Genomic DNA, 14,082 nt, shown 5'->3' on the forward strand with positions numbered 1-14,082 from the left:
ACTGATCCTGTGCTTGGAGGAAGTGGTGCTTGAAGATTGACCAGCTCTCATGGGCACTTCTGTCTTCTAGAATCATATCCCGTGAGATCCGTCCAAGTAGATCTTTGAAGAGGCCAAAGTCGGCTCGCCTGAAATCCAGGGTCACGTTCCTGCTTTGTGTTCTGCCTTTTCCACACAGGATCTTGAACTCTACCTTCTCATGGTCACTGCAGCTGAGGTTGCCTCCAACCTTCACATCCCCAACCAGGCCCTCATTATTCGTCAGTACCAGGTCCAGCAGCACACCCCTCCTTGTTGGTTCCTCCATCATCTGTGATGATCTGGTTGATAATAAACTAACTATAAGCCACCAATGTGCCCTCGTGGCCAAGAAAACCAATGGCATTCTGCAATGCATCAAGAAGAGTGTGGCCAGCAGGTTGAAGGAGGTTCTGCTACCCCTCTACTCTGCCCTGGTGAGGCCTCATCTGGAGTCTGGTGTCCAGTTCTGGGCTCCCCAACTCAAGAGTAACAGATAACTTCTGGAGAGAGTCCAGCACAAGGCCACTAAGATGATCAGGGGACTGGAGCATCTTTCTTATGAGTAAAGCCTGCAGGAGCTGAGGCTGTTCAGCCTAGAGAAGACTCATAAATACAAGTATTTGAAAGGTGCATGTCAAGAGGATAGGATGAGTCTTTTTTCTACATTGCCCAGTGATAGGACTAGGGGTAATGAACACAAGCTGGAACACAAGAAGTTCCACTTAAAGAAAAACTTCTTTCCTCTGAGGGTGATGGAACCCTGGCACAGGCAGCTCAGGGAGAATGTGGAGTCTTCTTCTCTGGAGGTTTTCAAAATCCACTTTGTGTGATCTGATCTAGATGGATATGCTTAAGCAAGAGAGTTGGACTAGATGATCTCTAAAGGTTCCTTCAAATCCTACCAGTCTACAATTCAATGATTTCCCTATATCATCCTTAGCTATCAGACCTCCTTTATACCTTCTTCTGATGTTAAAGAACATCCTCTCCTACTAGGCTAAACTAGGCATCTTTCCTTTAAATGAGGCTCACTAACTGGTGTGCCACTCCCACAGGGTCATAAACTAACTGCCAATAACTATGGGGTGCAGGAAGGCCTGAGGGACTCTGTTTCACTGCCCAAGAAGACAGTCAGCCCTTGGGCAGAGAGACCTGGGGCTGTAGGGAGGGATCATCTAGGGTTCAGGCTGGAGAGGGGACACATAGCAGAAGACATGGTTTCTACACATGCAGTAAAGGTAGTAGGAACTCACACTTATTGTGGGTATCAAATAAATTAACTCTGGGGATCTGTGCTAAGCACTTTCTGTGCAAATTTCTGCCCAATATGCCAAAACCATGATGACAGGAGAGAATGAGGTTAAATTAATAGACCTTTCACTAACTGTATGTATTCCGCAAGTTCAAAGCGTTTTCCTAGTTTGCTGAACAAATCCTTATTTGCTAGGACATTCCCAGTCACTTAAGTTTAGTAATCCAGTCATCTACTGAAGAGAGGGAAATTGGATTATTCCTGTATTTATCTTCCAGTAAAGCATATTCTTAGAGACCTGAGAGGGTAACAAACTTTAGAAAGGCTTGAAGTCCTTGTTGGAGAAGGGACCTACTCCTGACTGCAACAGTATTTTGTCAGTATTATAAGGAAAAACAATGTATCCCTTTAAATTAATTCCATAAATTGTGTGTTACAGCAGTTTATTCACCAGAAAGCACTAGTGAATCATAAAAAAAAAAAGGACATGTTATGGGAAATGCAGTGTACAGTATATATTAGCTCATTAAGGCTCGTGTGTTTCATAAGGCAAAGCCAGAGATTGTTCAGTCTAACTGTACCATCAGAATGAGAGCTGAGGAAAAGGGGGGAAAAAAAGGCTTTCTCAATCCAGAAACCCAGAGTGGAAAGTGCTCAAAGGAGAAGGATTACAACTCCTGTCTGACAGATGCTGTTGTCCACTGCCCTGAGTAGATATGAGGTCCCTGGGCGGGCAAAGCAATGTACTCTGGAGCAGTCTCCACTCTTTTCGCTTACCTAAAAAACTGACACTGATTATTCCAGGTGCAAAGCAGCAGGTTTGGGTTTTTGAGGTTTTTTTCTGGTGGGTGAGAGTGGGTGCATGTGTACAGACAGGTTTCACGCAATCACACTTGAAGCTTTGCTCTTCTGGTGAGGAGAGAGTTAAACAGTGCATGCACTACACCGAGGAAAGGTAAGAGCAGAGGCTCAGTCTAGCTACCAATGAAAAGCTCCCAATTTGAAAAGATGTATTTTTAGATTTTTAACATCTATTAGGTGCAAATGGGGACTGGGAGTGGTCGTTTAAACTGAGCTTTTGTCTTTCTTTGAGAATGCAGAGGATGTTGAGTGGGCCTTCCAGAAATGCACACATACCTGTCTCCAAGGGCTTTGTAATCAGGATAGTAATATTCAAATCATCTGAAACAGCCACAGAATAAGATAACATCTCCTCAAGTGAAAGATCTGACACTTTGGTTATTCCCTCCTTCCTATTCCAGTCTTTAACTGCCAACAGGCACATATAGTCTAGATTGCAGTTGCATTGATCACATTTGTAAACCTTTCTTATGTGAATGCCAGCTGTTTTCCCTTCTTCATAGACCAGAACTTTCTCTACTAAAGTTGCATTATATGAAGCACCTCTTTCAAAGACCACTAACAATTTTAATATGACTTCCCCATATATGCAGGTGCCCTCAACTGCATTCACAACAGCACACAAAAAAGCAGATAAGTTCACTGCAAGGATTGAGCATAGTGTCTTGGATGTTTTCAGTGAGTGTAAACTTCTTAACAATTGCTCTGCTGCTATACTGGAAGAAGCTTGTGAGAGCCAGATTTCAGTGTTACAATAGAAAAGACGGGTTAAAGACACACTTGGAAGAAAGTCTCAGTTTTCAGCACAAATTTACATGGCCAACTTTGCAAATAAAAGCCTAGTGTTTCACGTGACCTTGTTTCTAAAATTCTAGAGGGATTTCAGTTGTTTCCACTCCAAAAAAGCAAAACATTTTGTTTTCCTCTGAGACTTCTTACATATTATGTATAAACTTTCAGACATCAAAATGAATGTAGTAAGCCAAGTAAACAAACTAAATTATGTATATTTTGAATCATTGTCTGCAGAAAGTGACCATAAGAAAGAGCAAGAGGAATACAAGCTCTTCTTTCATGTACGGTCATGCTTTTCTGGTTCTTTTTAACTCTTTCAAATTATTTAGCAAGATACTGATTCAAAATTCACTGGGGTAGAATGCTATGCCTATAGGAACAAGCCATTATTCAGCATGGCCTAAAACATCTGAGATGAAGAAAAGAGAGAAGATAGCTTTTCTTTACTTGCAACAATTTATTTCTCATGCAGGGCATAAAGAGCACCTCTGTCCTGAAGATAGTTGGAAAACCCTGGCACAGCAACCTGAAGACCTGCACTACTGCTTTTGTCCATCTTGCATCTAAATGAGTATTTCACTCATAGACAGCACGGTGTGCCCTGGAATGGACATTTTCAGTTCAAGAGCTGGCCTAAATAAATAAAGAGTGGATCACTGAAAATTTTGTTTTTGTTTTCTTGGAAATAATCCCACATTTCATTCCAAATCAAGCAAAGACTTGGCAGGATCTAAACCAAACATTTCAGTCAGTACTAGTGCACCCCCAAACACACCCTCCTTCAGTCGAATGGTGAGGACATTTACCCGAGGCATGGAAAATTCAGATTCAATCTCATTTTCTATGTAAGGTTAGTTCATTTTTATCATCTGCCTTCTTTTCAAGTGATAAGGATTGTCCAGGCATAGTTCCCTCACTCTCTTTTTCACTGAAGAGCTTAGTGGAAAACATTGGGATGTTGTCCTGAGGAGGAGCTGAACTTTGTCTCCTACTCTCAGCATGTCTCACCTCTCAGTGCATGTCCCATCACATACTTCATCCCAGTGAATATCTTCATGTTAATAACTCATGGCTTAGTGATACCAAGTCACCCTGAGGAAGATTTGCCTGCAAACACCCTTTAGCGTTGTAGTTCATACCCTGTCCTTAGGGGAGCTGGGAGACAAGGGAGGGGGTGAAGGTGGGGGAAGGAGTTTTCAAAACTAGGTCTTCCACATTCCTGGTGGATTGGCTATGAAGAAAGATACAGAGGTGCCTGACTCCCTTCTATTCTTCTGGCATAAAACAACAGAATGCACGCTACCCAGCAAGTTCAGACAAATAGCTTTAGGATGCCAAATCTGCATTTTTCCTTGAAGAAAATCCCTCTCTCCAACCCCCTTCCAAAGGGATTAAAAAGTATCTGCCAGCCCATCCCTTCAGGCTTGCCTATACAAAATCAACACTCCATAAGAGCATTTGTCTCTTGAGTTAGAATAGTTTTTTCCATCTAGTAAATAAAATATTTCTTAGTCCTAATAAAGAACAACAATTCATAGTTAATAACTTTAACAAGAACTTTTGATACACTTCCAGAAAATAAACCTGCAACTAATAGCTTGGGACTGAGAGTGTTACTGATCCTGCCAAGTCTATCTAGTGCAGGAGTTTGGAGAGTAAGGGAGACAATGTAGGCCCCACAGTCAGGATTTCTTCAAAAGGGCTCAGAGAGAAGCAGATTCAGAAGCAGCTCCTCTCTATCACAGCAGTCCCTACCTGGTCCCTGAGCAGAAAGGACATGTATATTCCTTTCCTGTCCTTCACAGCAGTGACACGCATACATGTACCGTAGCTTCTGTCTCAGATAAAACCCTTAACTTCCCTCTCACCATCTTTAGTTCACTCCACTGAGCACAGAATGGCCCCTATGGAGAACTTCACTGAGCTATGTGAAAGCTTCTGGGGAGTTCCTGGCCAAGAAATGTAAAGGCACAGAAAGCATGAAGAAAGACATACAGAACAGAGAAAACAAAAAAAGGAGAAATTATTCAGAAACAGTTTTGTGAGAACAGGTGGATGGAAACACTAGACAAAGGTTACAGCAACTGTTCTTGATATAGTGTGAGGGGGTTTCAGGGGGAGAGCCAATTGCCTATCACACTGGTCCCAGGAGGAGTGTTTCACACAAAAATTGTTTGGGGGCACAAACAATTGGATGGGAGCAAAGGAATAAACCCTTTGTCCAGCAGCTTCCTGTACAAGTCAGCACTGAAATGAATGGTGTTCTGGAAGGAATGGACTTCATCGACAAAGCTTTTGGATATCATTCCTATGTCTGGCTCCATCAGTGAGGAGTCCTGGGATTCCCTGTCATGGACACATGTGCCACCATCAGTCAGGATAGCAAGAGGTCACTGGATTATTCCATAGCCATACCAGATGAAGCTAAGAAACACAATACAGGTAGCCTTCAGTTGCTGCACAATAGCTAGTTTCTGGGTTGATGTCCCAGAGACTTTATGGAGACAGAAAAATTCACAAGGATGAAAGAAGGCCAGTAAGAATACCTTTGACAGAGGTGGGCTCTAAAAGAAAACAAAATGGTTATTTGTCCAGGTAGGTTAAGCATAGGTATGCCCATGGCAAAAAAAAAAAGGGCATTCAGTGCAAAAATCTCCAAACTATTGTAGTTGGTTGTAGAACTAGAAGCAACATAGGAAGCAATTTACCCCTGCATAGGACTATACGAGCATAGTAGATTTTAATCAGTTGATTAAAATGCCAGAGCTTCTTCCATTGTGTCTGACAGTATGCCAGAATTGTTATCAGCTGGAATTGATCTCGTATTTCCACACAGAGCCATGCTCTGTCTTGTAGATCTACAAGGTAAACCATTTAGCTTGCAAGTTTTCTCCCAGTTCTACATTTCATAATCTGGATACACCCTAGTATCCCTAACGATTCTCCTTGAAGCATCCCCTCTTTTATGAGCCCAAGAAATCCACTGTTAAAAAAAAAATAGCTTCTTAGGCAGCACTACTGGAAAAGTGCCATGATGAAGAAGTCTGGGTAAAAGACAACCTGAAGAAAGATGAGCAACGGCCAACTAAGGAAGTTTCTTTTGTGTTCCCAGAGTCCCATGATCACAGTTTTTGGTGATCACCTCAGTGCTTGGACTGCTGGATGATCATAAGACACAGGAAATTACTGGAAAAAAGATAAATAAACAACTAAATACATAAATAGATGCAGTCAGTGCAGTATGAGTATTGGTACTGAACATTTACAAGCAGAAGAAAGGTTGGTCATTTTTGCTCATACTGTTAAAAAGACCTGAACAAGCAGTGACAGTAGATATGATGTAGAATTTCTGAGACTTGCACCTATTTTCATTTTTGCAGTGGTTTTTCTAGGTAGCAGCAAGATCCCTGCAGGAGGTCACCTTTCCCCAGCCTCATCATAGTGAAACCAGGGAGCAACTGCTCTATGGGGATTCCTTTATGTTCCCTGGCACTGCAAGGATACAAATGCACCCACAGACTCTCCTCACAGATGCACAGCAACAGGATGAGAATGGTCACAAGCTGCAGCAAGGGAAATAGAGATGAGACAAAAGGAAAAACCTTTTCCAATGACAGTGGTCAAACACAGGAACAGGTTGCCCAGAGAAGTTTTGAAATCCCTGTCTCAAAACTTGATGAGACACAGCCCACAGCAAGCTGCTCGCTCCATTTAGCATTTGACTCTGAGTCACAACCTGTGAGAGATAAAGCTTAGTTTCCTAAATCTCAAGTACCATTTATGAATGAGCAAGGCCCCACTCTCCCCTCACAGGTCTGCACAAAATGATGGAAGCTATGACTTGTGCTTCAGGCACTGCAGTTTGTAAAGTCAGGCACTCAAAGTCACCCCCTAGTCTCATTTCTTCCCAGCACTCCCTCAAGGTCAAGTTGTATCCCTTGTCCATTTGATTTTCTCTTTTCATCACACCAAAAACAGCAAGGTCTACCTGCATCTGTCATGAAACCACTGCAGCCCCACAGCAGCTGTGTGTGAACAGATCACAGCCACTCTGTGTGGAGACTTCCACATCTGCATGGCAACTAATGACTTGTAAATGGGAGAAGTCCTAAAACTCATGCTTGCACAAATGCTTGCATCCCAGGCAGCTGAAGTGGCAGAGACTGTGCCTTGCCCAGCCTCAGGTATTATAGAAGAGGGGTCTAGATCAGTCCGTCCCTGAATATGCTTAAAAAACTTAACACTGCCTAGGAGCTCTCCTTGAAAATGGCAATGTTTGAGCTGCTTACTGGCAATCTCTTTTCCTTCCTTTATCCCTGCTGAAACCTAACTGTGATTAATATTCACATGTTCTGCTGGATTCTCTGTAAGCAGTGCTAACAAACTGCTTGAAAGTCTTCCAGGCTTCATTCATTTTGATGTGGTTTTGCTGCCCAGTATAAAACCTGGATGAAATTACAACCAAAAGCCATTGCATATCACACTCTTTAAAATCCCAGAGGTTCCTGGCATAGTAATGGGCTGCTTTGCAATACCCATCTTAATGTTTTACATTGCAAAACAGACAGGGCAATATCCTACATGGGTAAGATAGAAGGTGATGGGAACACTAGTGCAAGGTTAGATGAACCTTTTGACCTGCCACATGTGCTCCCATAAGTGCTCATCTCCTATGATAGTGAGGTCTCAGGAACCACTAATGAAGAATAGCAACGAAATCTGCCTTTCCAGCCAAAGTCTTCCCAAAGGAAAGATCTAAGGAACTGAGTGGATGCTTCCCTCTCCCCAGATATTGTGGTCACCCCAGGCCATGAGAGTTACACGTTGCCAGTGTGGAACAGAGCTGCCCCGTGTGGTGCCTGTGACGTCATGCTACACGTAAGAGCCGGGGTGCTACCAGAAGTGGGCATTTTCCTTATAAAATGGTTTGTCTTGTGAGAAAAATAAGATACAACCCAAACATTTTTGGCTAACTACTGCAGTGATGTTATTTAATAATAATTGTGAAAGGGGATTTTGTGAATTTTTGTTTCATTCTGCCTGGAACAGAAGTGTTTTCTAAAACACTAAGAAGTGTTTTCTAAACTACTTCATTGTATCACAGGGACTTCATCTGAGTCCACCTCATTCACACTGTTGAGTATCATACAACACTAAGGTAAATACTGAGAAATGCTTTAGGATTGTCACTGCCTCTGAAAGCAGGCATCAGGAGGGATCTCACATTGTGCTTAGGATGAAAGAAAAGGTGAAAGTAGGGCTCCAGGAGTGTTTTTCCCCAGCTGCTTCCCCACAGCACAGGGAAAGCATCTCAGCCACACCTAGGGCTGAACAAGGCTTTGCCTTGTAGTAACACATGTAGTATCCTTACAAATCCCCTATAATCTGCAGGAACTGATGCTTAAAATAAAGAAAACTCATCCTAATGGGCATAGTTTAGGAAGTGCCCATCCTAATGGATCTGAAACACTTAGTGGCTTTATAAGTACAATGTCCTAAGAAGTGCCCATTAGGATGGGCACTTCTTATGACCTGGTACTTATAAAGCCGCCAAGTGTTTCAGATGCATTAAAATTAAATGATCAATATTATGAGAGTCTGATTTGGCTTTCAATGCCATCCCATTACATTACATGATTCATTACATGAATCTCTAAATAGACTCACTTCCTTTGGCAGGGCAATCATTCAGTGTTCAACACATTCAGTGTTCACTTCAGAGCAGCCTTAGTGTTAAACATGTGACAACAACAAGCAGAAAAACTGAAGCATAACTTAACACCCTTAGAAATGGTCCCATGAACAAAGCCAGTTTTATGGCTGTCCTGCCATATCTACAAGAGTATAAGGTTTGTGAAAACATGAAAGGCAGCTTAGCACTCAGACTCACAGAGACAGCTAGGCAATGAGACTCTTTCTCTGGTTAATCCCTTTGTGGGAACATGGCCCAAAACTCCTATACTTTAAAGAAAAGGTCCACAAGCTCCGACATGCAACAGATATTTGAAATTTCAGCTGGCCTCGCTATGTGATTTGTGTCTTAGTTTACGGAACAAAACTGAAAAGCTGAAGGGCAACACATACATATATACATAAAGAAAACCCCTTTTCCCCTCTCTTCCCCCCTCTATTTCACATGGGGCAAGGTTGGCAGGGTTTGGGTTTCAGCCATGAGGAACTCGTCCTGGCAGCCTGTTTTCTGTGTGCAAGAACTGAGGCATTCACTGCGTCTCTTGTTGATCCAGTTATAATGGATTTACGTTACCACAGTTGTGCAGTGAGCAGAAACTTTTTTAAGTGGAAAGGTCTGCTTCAGTTGCCCTGATAGTGTGTTTGCTAGCCTGCCAAATAAACAATGTCTCCTGTTGGGTGATTGGAAACAAATGTAAGAAATTCTCGGTATATGATGCTAATCCTTATGGTATAATCTCATCTCTGCTCTGCAAGGACTTCTCCAGACACCAGAGCAGAATTGGTTACACAGCAAAGCCTGTGGGCTGGCAGTGAGAGTCGGGTGCATGGCCACCCTAAGATCCCATCTGGAGCTGCGCTGAAGATGGGAACCTCCCAAGGCTCATAGTCTGCTTACAACCTCCTCATACCAGAGTCTGGCCCTGCACAACACTTGGGTGTGAGGGATGTGCTGTAGAGGAGTATCAGAACTGTGGAGAGATGAAGATCTAGGGAGGGGAGCCAGCGTGAAGCCCTGAGGGTCAGCACCCCATGAGGGTCAGCACCGCTCCTCCCGTGGGCACAGGCAGCCATGAGTGGCTGACACCCACAGCAGCCATTGGGGCCCAAGCTGGGTATGTGCCTCATGGTCACAGTTACGGCTGAGAGGTGCTGGCTTCCAGGGAGAGCTTTCTCTGCAGCTGTTGAGGACACTATAGCAAATCCACCAAGATGTGAATTGGACATTCACCAAGAGGTAAAAGCATCATGATTGTGGTTCATAGGGTTGGGTTTTTTTTCTGTCTCCCTTCTGCCAAAGAAACCTCTTAAGATTTGTTTGGAGGTATACGTAAACCTGAGGGTCAGCATGAGTCAGCTTTTGGCTTTGAACATCAAATCCAAGGCTAGACCTACATGGGGCACACAATAGACTATGCTTCCCTTTTCTAACATGCATCATTGCAGAGAAATGCCCTCCTACACAGTGATTATAGAAACACTAGGTACTTAAAAAAAAACAAAGAAAAGAGGCAGTATGAAACATACTATTAAGGTGTTAATACAAAGCATACCCTGAAAGCTCAGATCTTATCTACTCCTATTAGCTTTGAGAGGTTTCCAGTGGTTTACTCTGTACTTTATGACATACCTCCACAAACAGGGAAAAGTTACCTACATTTTACAGTTACAAAATGAGCTCCAGTACAGCAGAGCACGGCAAACAAACCTCTGACTGCAAAGTTGTGCTTAAATTAATAACATGACTTTATTGCTTTTGGTGCCAAATTTTCTTCTGTCCCAGTCCACCGTGTGGGGGCTGATCAGACTTGACACCAGGTATCACTCACTGGTGTGAAGGAGGAATGGTCATAGAAGACCATTTTAAAAAAAAACCTTTCTATGAAAAGGGATAGAGAGCCTTTCTCTCTAACTACTGTCTTCTGGTTACTTTTGTTCTTTCATTGCCATCTGCATCCTCAATGTTCCTTATCCATGTGCTTAAGCTAATTCCTTGTTCTCAGAGGAAAGGACAATTACATATCTTTTCTGCCCACTCCCTGAAACACACAGTAGAAAATTGCTGGAGGCTCGTATGAATATTAAACCAAAAAGCTTCTGAACAGCTGTCCTCAAGGGGGCATACAGACTTTTGCTCCCTCTTTCGTACACGAGGCAGGTCTAATGGTCCATGTGCATGTGGAGACCAGGGGGAACAAGGGGCAGAGGAGAAAAATACTAAATATAATCAAGGCCCCCAAGATAACCACAAAAAGGGCAGACATCTCAGGCAGCACCCTGGGGGCTGGGAGCCGAAGGCTGCCCTCAGGCCCTGCCCTGCCCCATCCCAGCATGGCATGGCACTAGCTCCATGGCTCAGGGCTTACCTGCAGGGACAATCAGATGTCTCCTTGTGGGTTGTGGCAGGAGTAAGGGATTTCCCTTACAAACACAGTAGTTTTTCTGGAATCCTTTTTTTTTTTCAGCTCTTTCATGCCACTTTCCCGTTATTCCTGCAATAGTAGTGAAACAGAATCTTCTACTACCAGCTAGCCAGGGCTCATTATCCATGGGTAACACGGCTGCTTCTCAAGGCTCCCGACTCACCTTGTCTGACTCTCAGGAGAGGCCCTTTTTCGATGCCAAAGGTGTATCTGAAGGTGTCCAGGAAGTAGCCCAGATCCAGAGGCTTCCTATTTACTCCCAGTACAAATTGTGTTGTTGGTACAGCACACTGCAAGGTTCCCCAGACTCCCTGTGACTTAAATCACCATAGGCAATACCCACATGCCCTAACACTTGGGGCTTTGGCTTTTCAGTGGAAAACAAGTCAAAACAACTCAGGCAAACTAATCTCCAGCACTAACCAACTGTCCAAGAGGATTGGGAAAACCAGGTGATAGACACCCTAAGCTTAAATACACCTGGTATATCTCAGGAGTATTGTTCAATCTCCAGATGACAGGAAAATACTGTGAAGGGGGTACATATTGAAGGTCACTTCTTCAGTCTTGACTAGTGCACAAGGAAGAATGCAGAAGCCATAAGGTTGGAAGCAGAACAAAAGTCCGTATGAATCTGTCCCAGCATTTGTGTCACAAGGCCGTTGCAGCAAAGGTCACACACATTCTCATAGCCAGCTTCTCACCAGCTCCAGGGATCAAGCAAAATAACTTGCAGTGGCACAGAGGACAAAGCACACCAGCTAGAAGGGCCTCGCCACACCTCCTGGGTTCCCTCTGGTGCTCCCACTTTCCGACTACCCCTCTATTCCACCACACCAACCCTGGCTATTTCTAGCTTGACTTCAAATCTTGACTCTTTGAGGATAGAAAAGCCTAAAGGTTCAGAAACAGATCTGTCAGTGGCAATTATGAGAACACAGCACTCATTCTCCACTGCAAACTTTCCTTCTTTTCCATTATTTTTTTTACTAGAGAGGTTGTTCCTGGAGTCTTCCAGCTCCCCACTGTCAGGTGACAGAGTTAGCAGCAATAGGCTCTTCTAAAATAATCTTCATCCACTGACAACCCCAGTGGGATGAGGCTGCTACTCCAGAGATCCTCCTTTTTTTTTTTCTTTTCAGCCTTACTGCTTTTTTCACAGACTGCTGAGTGGCTGATGTCACTGGAGATGGGACTTTTTTTGGCTTTTAGGAAGATTTCAGAAGAGTCTCCTTACAGCTCTGAGCTCTTTCAGGGCTTCGGCTCTCCCTGCTAACAGAAATCAGGCCACAGCTACATGATGTTGATACTACCCTGGGCAAAAGCATAGTTGGTAACCTTTAGCTGACCACTGGGAGTTACAGAAATAGCCTGCAGGCGTAAAGAAGAGTTTGTTCTGCATCTCACCCTTTTAAACCTTTTTTTAGGAGAAAAGCCAGATGCCACTTCCATGTTCAACACTCAGTCTCCCCAAAGTGATCATAAGATTCTTGTTCTTGAGTGACTAGTGTGTTTTTACTTTAGTAACCCTGCTTGGCAGGTCACCACATGCATTTGTTATTTTCTGTATAAGAAAGTGCTTACCAGTCCTCCTTCCTTCCTTCCTTCCTTCCTTCCTTCCTTCCTTCCTTCCTTCCTTCCTTCCTTCCTTCCTTCCTTCCTCCCTTCCTTCCTGCCTTCCTGCCTGCCTGCCTCTTTCTTGCTGTCTTTCCACTCATCTACCCAACTCTGTGAGGTTGAAAATAGTAACCAGGGCTCAGGTGATCTTTTATCTTCATGACTGAAGAGTTTTTAAACTCTAAAAGACGCTTTGAGTTTTCAGTAGCCCTTTTTCAAAGCAAATGACATTTGGAAGACAATGCAGTAAGAAATCTTCCTTCCTGAAGCATGAACACTCAAGCAAAGAGCAGTCTCTTGGTGACAACCATGTGGGAGCTGTGGTTTCTGTGTCTATAAGCTGCCTAGTCTGGGCAGAAGTGGTTCAGCTTCACAGAGTCCCACCTGGCCAGAGCAGCTGGAGGTGTCCCCATGCCCCAACAGCAAGAAGGGCTTTGCCTGCCAGAAAGAGAATGCCAGGGCTGGTATCCATGCCTTGCCCAGTGCTTGCATGGCCCTATACACATTCACACTCTCCATCCTCTCCTTCAGGTACTTGAATGTGAAGCCCCACAGCTGAACACCCGGCCACCGTCTGGGCTTGCTGCCTCCCACCAGCACACATGCACAGGGAAGAGGAAGGGGATGCTTGTTGTTTGGTAGGATGGGGACAGGTATCTTCTGATCTTTTTCCTAGATCTGTTTTGGGTGTTGGGTTTTTTTTATTCTCTACCTCAGATTTGAAAGCAAACGCTTTTGTTTTCTAGGCCCTATTATTTTTTTTTCTAAATTAAATCTCAAAGCTACGGTTGGAAGGGGACATAAGGAAATGGAAAAGACTGAGCCTAGCAAAAGGAAATGGCGATCTTGAGGCATCCCCTTGTGTACCCTTTGTTTAACAGAGACATTGTTAAAAGGTTGTTCTGTTTTGTTTAAAAGTTTAAATAATCACTAGAAGAGCGTCCAGAGTCTGAGGCTCAAGTCCTCACCGAGAGAGCACAGCAACCACCCAGCTGGAGATACTGCTCTCGCCCACTCTAATATGCTCTTTCACCCCCTCTCAAATGTAATTCTGGAGAGAAACGAATAAAGACAGCTCTCCTCTTCCCTCCCTCCCTCTGCGACCATAAAAACTCCAGTGGCAAAGACATTTGCTTACTCAGCAGCAAAGAAGATTAACCCCTGTCTTTCACAAGGAAGATTTTATCTGCTGCCTCCATTTGCCAATGCCACTTGGGATTCAGCACATGCCTGCTCCTCCCTTAGATTTCTAAAATGCCTGAATCAGGTTGATTTAATAAATCCCATTTTTGGTTTTTAATTCACTGAGTGAATTAATTAAATTCTGGTTCTGTTCATGAGCACTTTGAGATCAGCTGGAAACAGTTTTCAGTGAATAAATAAATATAATTAAAAAAAACCTAAAACCAAACAAAAACCATC

Source organism: Colius striatus, chromosome 1 (assembly GCF_028858725.1).
Source record: "Colius striatus isolate bColStr4 chromosome 1, bColStr4.1.hap1, whole genome shotgun sequence".
NCBI lineage: Eukaryota > Metazoa > Chordata > Aves > Coliiformes > Coliidae > Colius > Colius striatus.